The following is an 8,955-nucleotide window of genomic DNA, read 5'->3' on the forward strand; positions in this document are numbered from 1 at the left end:
AGTACCATATTTCATACACATTCATTTAGTTATTAAGGTGAAACTGATTAATTAACAAACATTCAAACTCATGTATAGAAATTTTTAGTATATTATGTTATCTAAGACTGAACAACAAATAAAAAATAAAACAAAGATAATGTGTTGTTAAAACTGAGTATATTTTACTATTATTTATTTGGAATATCTTGCATTACATTCACTATCCTGTAAAAGTAAATAATTTTATTATTACATTTGATATTATCAGTTTTGTTAACATTAGTATTCAATGTAAGATGCCTTTGGTCTCCTAAAATAAAAAAGGAAGTGTTTGTACAAACAATTTTAGATTCAACATGATTACATACTTTTGTATGTAATTGTTAAAATGATTGGGATTACCTACATGAAATTTTTGCTTTGTTTCCCTGGATCGATATTCACATTTTGAAGATTTTGATATTTAATTTTAAAGCTGGCTAAGCCCTTGATTAAGACCTCTACCAATTACTTATAACAACAATAATGTATAACTAGTAAAAATTTCTTCAATAATCTTTATTGTTATCAAACTTTATAGGTACAAAACTTTCACCACAAAGAAACTACATAGTATTAATTGTAATGTACATAATTAAGAAAACATTGTTTAAAAAGATACCTTCATTAGTGTTTTATATTTGTTTGCATATTCTATTTACTAATAGAAATATTACATCGAAGTAATAAAAATAAACTTGATTGACCTCAATTGTTGTCAAAAGTCGGGTTGCCAGTAGTAAAGTAGCTTATTTTTCACCGCTGAGCCCATAACACAAATTTGACTATCAAGATACAAAAACATAGGTTTGAATATTAATTTGATCATTTAGGATTTATGTTTGTTTTGTTTCTGATAAGGTAGAATATTATATTTGAGTTTTCACGATGTAAAGAGGATACTATCGTCAATAGAAATTATACAGTCGTTGTATCTAAATAATTAATTTGTCTAAACGCGCATAGACGCGCTGGATTGCCGCACGTTATTTTGACAATTCGTAACATGCCCGTAAGGCGGATGTGTCACACCTCATCGTGTTCATGAAATGTCAAATTAGCATCCAGAATACTCTTACACAGTCATAACACGAAGTTAACGAAACACGCCGTGTTACAAGTTCGACATTGTCGTAGAGAATCATGCCCCAGTAGGTTGATTCCTATGCTACCGCGATAACAACACACCGTAAACGCGTGTTGTCAAAACAAGCTCTAAACACACAAACGCGTTTCATACACGCGCCACGATGTGTAATTGAAAATAGGTATTGTGTATGCCGTACGATAGGTTGTCTATGCTTAATATTTTATATTACGATGTTAATGTTCAGAAATCTTTCATCCCCTCGAATCGGCAAGTATCGGTTTTTGAAAAGGCTTTTGTTTGTATTCGTGATATTAAATGATGTAACTCGAATAAATCACTGCCAAACTTTATTTAATCCCATTTTGTATATACTTAAATGTAAGAAAACATGAAAGGAATATAAAAATAATTTAAACAAATTTCTGTAGACTGTGATTGTTTTCAAACGAAAAATATAACTTCAAAATGATTGTCAAATGATCACCAAATTTGACACGATTTGACAGAAAAAGGCGGGAAACTGTGAATAAGCAAAGGCGCCCTTTTTGAATTATTTATTTAAAAAGCTTTTCTAGTATATTTTGTACATTAGCCTTCACATATTTATTAAATAAGTGTCTACATAAATAGTTAGCCCATCAAAATGGGCAGGAAGAGACGGAGAAAAGATGAACTTGAACCCTCCGGATCCAGACCTATCGAGCTTCGGATCTTCAGACACGGATTCGTCGGAGTCTCTTGGAGCTGCAGGATCAAAACATAAAGATCCCAAAGACAAATATAAAATATACAAGGTAAAAGGGTACACACGTAAGTATCCCGAGGATACAAATCAAACCGAACTAATAGTCTTCCTTAACCACCTGGACGAGAACAAAGTATTCAGTGATAGGGATCGCATGGCCCTTTCAAAAGGTATACGGGAGCATGGAGTATCAGGTGTTATGCATTTGCGCTCCATCAATAAGTACAAGGTTGGAATAACATTTGATTTGCCTAACAATGCTAACATGTTCATACAAAATAAAAATTGCTCGACCAACTGTCTCTGAACGCAACTATACCCGCTAGAGATACAGAGGTCACTGGAGTTCTCACTTCGGTTCCTATTGATATGTCCAATAAACAGGTCTTTTCGTTGATTGGTAGTTCCAAAACGTAGTGCAGGTCAGGCGCTTTATGCGCAGGGTGAAAGGGAACGACGGTGTGGTAAAATTTATTCCGACCCAGGCAGTGGCTGTAACCTTCGCCTCCACCATCCTCCCTAACTACATATATCTTGACTCGTGGCGACACGAGGTAAGTAAATATATTCCTCCCGTTAAGCAATGCCTTAAATGTTTGAAATATGGACATATTGCTAAATTCTGCCGTAATGCAGAAGTATGTTCGATTTGTACATTAAATCACAATTTTAAAATTGCCAAATTGACTCTAAAGATGCCACATGTGTCAACTGTAAAGGCAATCACGTTGCTATTTCGTCGACATGTCCAATAAAAACAAAAGGTTGAAGAAAATAAAATAAAATCTAGAAATGCCACATATTCAGAACTTTTTGACTCCAATGCATTTCCAGCTCTTTCTGCTCGTACTTTAGATACGCATAATTTAATGAAATCGGATACATTTATAAGCACATTAGTTGAAACAATTATTAAAATAATAAGTAATAAAGATGCCCCTATTAATTCTACTTCCATTAAAGAAGTTTTAAAAGCAACGCTAAGTAATAAATTCCCTTCATCTTCATAATGGATTTATCAACTTTAAATATAATACAATGGAATGCCCAAAGTCTGAATAGTAACAAACATATATTTATTAATTTTCTTTATACACACAATATTCATATTGCTATAATCAGTGAAACTTGGTTAAAACCTGAACAAAATTTTAAAATTAAAAATTACAATGTTGAAAGGAATGATTGTGGTAACAAACACAATGGTGTTGCAATTATAATACATAAAAGCATTATTTATTCTAGAATTAACACCTATTTCGATAATTCCTTACAAAATGTATGTGTGAAAATAACAGTTAATAATAAAGATATATGTATAGTTAGTTTCTATAGTCCTTTAAACTCTAACCCAGTCTTCAGCAAAAACAATTTTGATACATTGGTTAAGTCTATTCCTAGTCCTTTCATATTTGCGGGCGATTTTAACGCTCATCACACTTGTTGGGGCTGTGGTTCCGACAGCCCGCGTGGTCGAAATATTCTAGAGGTTATTGAGGATAATAATTTGGTTCTCCTTAATGATGGGCAAGCAACGACTATCGGTTCTCCAACATGGCGACCCAATGCTTTGATTTATCATTGGTATCTTCATCACTGGCTCTCAACTGTGACTGGTCTGTACATGATTGTCCTCTTGGTACTAGTTATCATATTCCTATAATCATAAAAGTAATGATTAGTCAACCCAACATTCACACTCAAGGAAATTGTTTTAATGCTGTACATTTGCCCATTTACCCAAATTACAAACTGGTGGATTGGCAAATGTATAGAAAACAAGTTGATGTTTTATTAGTAGATTTTGTAATAGATGATACAACTCCTCTTGACTCATATCTCCTTTTTGCAAAATTTGCGCACTGCAGCTGCGAATTCTATTCCCAATTGTAATAGATCATATTTGTATGAGAACTCAAATATTACAACTCATTCATGTCAGAGAAACAATAGGAAAGCCCTACACTTCCGTGGTGGAATCAAAAGTGTACACAGGCTGTATCAAATTTCAAAACTGCATATATATCTTTCAAGAATAATCCCACACAGGAAACTTATTTACAGTTCAAAAGGGAGCAGTTAAAAACTAACTTTAAAAATAGAAAGGCGAAAAGTTGGTTCTCTTTGTGAAACCTTTAATAGATGCACACCATTGTCTATCATATGGAAATTTATGCGAAAATTTAATAAAACCTATAATTTTAATAATCATGAAGATGACTTATGGGTATCTGATTTTTAAAGAAATATACTCCGACTCTGTACAATATAACTCAGAATTACTTTTACCAATAATGTAAATACCAACAATAGCTTTCTCCTCAATCCTTTTACGATAAAAGAACTCATATCAGCCATCTCATCTCGTAGAGATTCTGCTTATGGTCTCGACGGAATGTCATATATTTTATTCAAAAAGCTCAGTGTTACAAGTTTAGAGATATTTTTTACAAATCTTGAATCTTCTTTGGGATAATAACATAATACCACAAGACTGGAAAATGGATTGCCTTGTACCAATTTTAAAACCTGATAAGCCAAAGTTACACCCCGATTCTTATCGCCCTATAGCACTTACTTCTTGTGTTGGTAAATTATTTGAACAATTGCTTAAACATCGTTTAGAGTTCTATGTAGAAAAATATAATATATTACCTTCCAATCAATTTGGTTTTCGTAGAAATCGTTCTGCTAGAAAGCGTTTGCCAGTTACAGCTGGATATACAAAACTCTATATCCGCAAATGAAAACTTGGTCGGTGTATTCTTTGACATCGCAGGTGCTTTTAATAGTGTAAACATAGATATTCTATGCCTTGAGTTATTACAAATAGGGATTCCTGAAAAAATTATAAAGTGGATTAAAAATTTCTTAATGAACAGAGAAGTATTTACTAAATTTAATAGACACCTTTATGGTCCTAGACTTTCGTCAAAAGGAGTTTGTCAAGGGGTATATTGTCGCCTTTAATATTCATATTGTATATCCGTAGACTAAATCTAATATTGGGCCCTTATGTTAAAATTTACAATTCGCAGATGATTTGGTTGTTTATACATCTGGAACTAATGTATCACAAGTGGTTTCAACAATTAATGATGCATTAGCAAAATTGTACAACTATTTTTCTTACCTTGATCTCAGTGTGAATCCATCCAAGTCTAAAGTTATTGTATTTGGTAAACATTGTCACAGTACACCTGCTGTGCAATATAATAATTGTTTGTTACCCACTACATCTGAAGTGAAATTTTTGGGTGTCCATATTTCATATAATTTATCCTGGAATAATTATTTAAAACATATAATTAATAAGGCAAATAAAGCATGTAACATTTTAAAGTCCTTGTCTGGTTCATATTGGGGTTCTGACCCCAAAATTTTGTTGTTATTGTACAAATCGTTAGTTCGTAGTCATTTTGAATATGGTTTTTATTGCTTTGCTGCAGATGCTAGAATTGTAAATAGTTTAGATGTTTTGCAAAACAAGTGTTTGCGTATTATTACCGGGGCATTCAGAAGCACTCCCATAAATGCAATGCAAATAGAATGTAATGTCCCACCATTAAGTATTCGATTTAATTACTTGAAAGAAAGATTCATATTAAAACTTTTTAGTGTAACTAATAATAATCTTTTGGCCAACTTGTTGCATTCTGTTACTCAATTCTCCCTAAACCAATTTATATTTTACAAGGTCTTCAAGAGTTCATGAGCTTTATTAAAAACATGAACATTTATCAATCAAAACACATTTTGCCTTGCTATGAAGGATCTTACATTAGTAAGTTTCCATCTATTGATATAATTTTAAATCAAAAAAGGACCTGCCCTCGAAAGAAGAAGTAATCAATATGCTTTTAAAATTTTCAGACCATAAATTTATATATACTGATGGCTCCAAAATGATAGGGCTGTGTCTTTTGCCATATATGAGCCCTCATCAAATATAGGCATCGGTAAAAAAATTGATAAAGCTGCTAGTATCTTCACAGCTGAAGCTGTCGCCATTTTCAGTGCTTTAAAACACATAAAAAATTGTAATTCTGACCATACTAAATGGATAATAGTTAGTGATAGCAGGAGTGTATTAGAAAACCTTGCAAATAATCAATTTCATGCTAACACTAATTATGTCATTTATTTAATAAAAGAACTATGGGTCGAACTGTCCAAATTAGATATAGTAGTTCGTTTTGTTTGGGTTCCTTCACATATTGGCGTCATAGGAAATGAAAGGGCAGATTACCTGGCCAAAAAATTGTTGAGTTACAAGAATTAATTCCTAATTCCAATATTGATATGACTGTATCCATACCACACACAGACGCTGTTAGTTTCTTAAAACAGCGTATGTGTCAAGCATGGGGAGACATTCATATCAATACACACACATGAAAATAAAGGAAACTGGTTTGCTAGTATGGATGTCCAAATAAACTCCACTCCTTGGTTTTGCAAGAAAAATAATTTTATCAATAGAAAATTTTATTCAATTATTTGTCGTATGCGTTTTGGTCATTATAGATTAAATTGTCATCTTCATCGTATTAAAATGGCTAATTCTCCCTATTGCGAATATTGTCAATCACAAAAAATTCAATCACTACATCACATTTTCTTCGAATGTTCATCTTTCAACATTCAGCGCCTTGTGTTGGCGGATGAGCTTTTAAAATCTATAAGAAGCCTAACCGGGTCCCGCAATGTTTAAAAGAGTTGCTTAAGAATGCCTCAACTTATGTTTACTTGTATAAATTTATAAAAGACACTGTAAATGATATTTAGTTGTTTTTTGTTTGTTTCGTTGAAATTTCTATTACGTAGTAATATTGTAAATATTGTTATTAAGTCTTACTTGTTAACTATTTTACAGGATATTGGTTTCAGACATATATTATAAAATGTATTATAATCAGTTCTTTAACAGCTGAGTCTGACAGATAATATCTGCCATTGATTATATTTGAACTTAGAGGAAGTACTTACTCTAAGTTTTTGAAATTTTGAAGCACGCTCAATACATGGAGCAAAGAGCAAATAGTGGAATTGCAAATTCTATATCTCAATGAAGCTTTAAATTAAGAAGAGGATAGTAAAAACATATTTTACGGATAGTATGAAACATATTCACTGACGAGGAAAATCGTACTGAATTGATATTTACTCTGGATTTGACAATTGGAAAAATGGATTATACTTTACCTGGAATTGACTATACTTACGAAAACTACTAATTGGAATACTTACGAAAGACAATATATTAAGAATTTAAATTTGAAGAAAAGAAATACGTAAGACTAGGCAGTATGGTCGTAAGACTATAGCCTGTCCTATAAGGACGAATTATAAAAAAAAATAAAAAAATTGTTTGTCAATTGTCAATGTCATAGACTTATTTACTTGATTTGTTTAGTAAAGCCACTTTTTAAAAATTGAATTGAATTGATATATTTAATGCTACTGAAGATTTTTACACGAATGCTGTTATATGAGTAATAGTAAATGCTGTTGTGCTAATGCAGTTTGTGCAAAAATTGTTAAGGCATTAACTCATTTTTTATTTAGTTAAATAATGTGACGAGGATGCCGTTTATCTGATGATAAGCGATACGACCGCCATAAACAGTTACAATGCCATCCGGAACTTTAAATGGTGCAAAGCACTATGTGACGTTCCACAGTAGGTTTCAGAATGAGACAAGATTTTTAGGTCTTATAAAGTAATTACGCTAGTTACAATTTCCTCTAAACTGGTACACATCAGTGCATGGACACAGTTTAACTTGGCTATAGAAACAGACATTGCCATAGACACCTTATAACTATCAAGACAGACATTCACATATAACAGACTTACCACCAATAATTAAAAATAAGTGTATATTGCCTATTAAACGTTATTTTTAAAATTTATAGCTCTATTACCTAGTAACTTCTATTAGCCGCTCAACCGGTATTAATCTTTTTTGGAAAAAAAGTACTCTATTCAATCCACAGCTCACTGTCTGAGTACCATATTTCATACACATTCATTTTAGTTATTAAGGTGAAACTGATTAATTAACAAACATTCAAACTCATGTATAGAAATTTTACTTATGTTATCTAAGACTGAACAACAAATAAAAATAAAACAAAGATAATGTGTTGTTAAAACTGACTATATTTTACTATTATTTATTTGGAATATCTTGCATTACATTCACTATCCTGTAAAAGTAAATAATTTTATTATTACATTTGATATTATCAGTTTTGTTAACATTAGTATTCAATGTAAGATGCCTTTGGTCTCCCAAAATAAAAAAGGAAGTGTTTGTACAAACAATTTTTAGATTTAACATGATTACATACTTTTGTATGTAATTGTTTAAAATGATTGGGATTACCTACATGAAATTTTTGCTTTGTTTCCCTGGATCGATATTCACATTTTGAAGATTTTGATATTTAATTTAAAGCTGGCTAAGCCCTTGATTAAGACGTCTACCATTTACTTATAACAACAATAATGTATAACTAGTAAAAATTTCTTCAATAATCTTTATTGTTATCAAACTTTATAGGTACAAAACTTTCACCACAAAGAAACTACATAGTATTAATTGTAATGTACATAATTAAGAAAACATTGTTTAAAAAGATACCTTCATTAGTGTTTTATATTTGTTTGCCTATCTATTTACTAATAGAAATATTACATCGAAGTAATAAAATAAACTTGATTGACCTCAATTGTTGTCAAAAGTCGGGTTGCCAGTAGTAAAGTAGCTTATTTTTCACCGCTGAGCCCATAACACAAATTTGACTATCAAGATACAACAACATAGGTTTGAATATTAATTCGATCATTTAGGATTTATGTTTGTTTTTGTTTCTGATAAGGTAGAATATTATATTTGAGTTTTCACGATGTAAAGAGGATACTATCGTCAATAGAAATTATACAGTCGTTGTATCTAAATAATTAATTTGTCTAAACGCGCATAGACGCGCTGGATTGCCGCACGTTATTTTGACAATTCGTAACATGCCCGTAAGGCGGATGTGTCACACCTCATCGTGTTCATGAAATGTCAAATTAGCATCCAGAATA

At 31.6% G+C, this 8,955-nt stretch overlaps 1 long non-coding RNA gene across 4 annotated transcripts; it reads right to left on the minus strand.

The window, feature by feature from the left end:
- Positions 1-2,909: 2,909 nt before the first annotated feature.
- On the minus strand, positions 2,910-8,548 carry LOC119193277. Of its 4 annotated transcripts, none has more exons than XR_005113898.1 (4): positions 8,507-8,548; positions 4,990-5,138; positions 4,512-4,695; positions 2,910-3,513 (listed from the first exon to the last, which is right to left on the minus strand). It is a non-coding gene; the product is annotated as an uncharacterized LOC119193277 (long non-coding RNA). The 4 variants fall into 4 exon arrangements; XR_005113896.1 differs by lacking the exon at positions 8,507-8,548 and adding an exon at positions 6,846-7,182; XR_005113897.1 differs by lacking the exon at positions 8,507-8,548 and adding an exon at positions 7,107-7,125.
- Positions 8,549-8,955: the final 407 nt, after the last annotated feature.

The sequence above is a fragment of the Manduca sexta genome, unplaced genomic scaffold, assembly GCF_014839805.1.
Source record: "Manduca sexta isolate Smith_Timp_Sample1 unplaced genomic scaffold, JHU_Msex_v1.0 HiC_scaffold_3872, whole genome shotgun sequence".
Classification (NCBI taxonomy): Eukaryota; Metazoa; Arthropoda; class Insecta; order Lepidoptera; family Sphingidae; genus Manduca; species Manduca sexta.